Raw genomic sequence first — 1,215 nt, forward strand, 5'->3', positions numbered from 1 at the left:
TGTTCTACCTCATTGATCTTAATGTTATAATTTGTTCTGCTGTTCTTCAATAATGTTATCACAGCCTTTCTGTACTTCAATGATGTATTTTTTGTACTTCATCAATCTTGTTGTTATAATCCTTCTGTACATCCTCAATAGGTTCGCCGACCTTGTCTTCAATCATATTTTTTTAAATTATTTAAATATTTTGTCTCTTTATTTTAATTCCTCTCGTAAATTCCCATCTTTTCCTTTTGACCTTATTTCATTTTTTATAGTTCTTCTTGGCCTTGTTTTAGTTTTCTGTTTCTTTCTTCTTGTTTTTCTTTCCTCTGTGTCATAGTCTTTAAAAATATCTATCTCACTTTGCGTTCGTGTCACCATCTTGAAGTTCAGCCACAGTTTTTTTTTGTTTTATTTTCACCAAAATAACTCCACTTCTGGTACCACAGTTATAACATATTCTAACGTTATGCAGGTTCTTTTAGATTAGTTAGTAAAGATAATGTGAAGTTCATTCTTCATAACACTAAAAAATTAACTTATTTCTTTAATAACATTTGCTACATTTGCTAGTTGGCCTATCTTCATAAAGACTGCTTAAGTAGAAATTCCGAAAGCAATGTATGTCTAATTAAACAACTGTCTATTCACTAACTGACATTGATTTGAATAACTTATTCACTAAGTTAACAAACTCAGTCATTTATGAATATTTTACTCTTATTTCTACATAGTACAGAAAGCTTTTATATTCTAAAGGCCTTTACTTTAATAATATGTCTAGATCATGACGTAATGACTATCTCCCTCTAGAAAACAACATGTAAATTAAAACATTTGAAAATATAGCTTACAATAAGTAGCTTATGTATGAACTGAACATTTTTAGTGTGTAGTGTGGCACCAAATCCAAGGAATAATGGTATCCAAGGTGAGCTTAATGTCACTTTAGTTTCATGTTTTTATAATGTAATTTGAACTACTGGACTGCATTAAGAACTTTAATTGTTGCTATAGTTAATAGCTTATACATTCATTAAAGTCTAATTATTAATTAGTTACTATATTTTTTGTTTCTATATACTACATAGTATTATCCTGAGTTGCGGTTACTAATTTGCTGCTGTCATCAAGGAAGTCTTGAAAAGGACTGTATCTATACGTTTTGTTACGACAGCGGAAGTCACGTGATGCTGCTGTGGAACTACTGTGTACTAAAAGTTTCTATCA

This window comes from Limulus polyphemus, unplaced genomic scaffold (assembly GCF_000517525.1).
Source record: "Limulus polyphemus unplaced genomic scaffold, Limulus_polyphemus-2.1.2 Scaffold1268, whole genome shotgun sequence".
NCBI classification, from domain to species: Eukaryota; Metazoa; Arthropoda; class Merostomata; order Xiphosura; family Limulidae; genus Limulus; species Limulus polyphemus.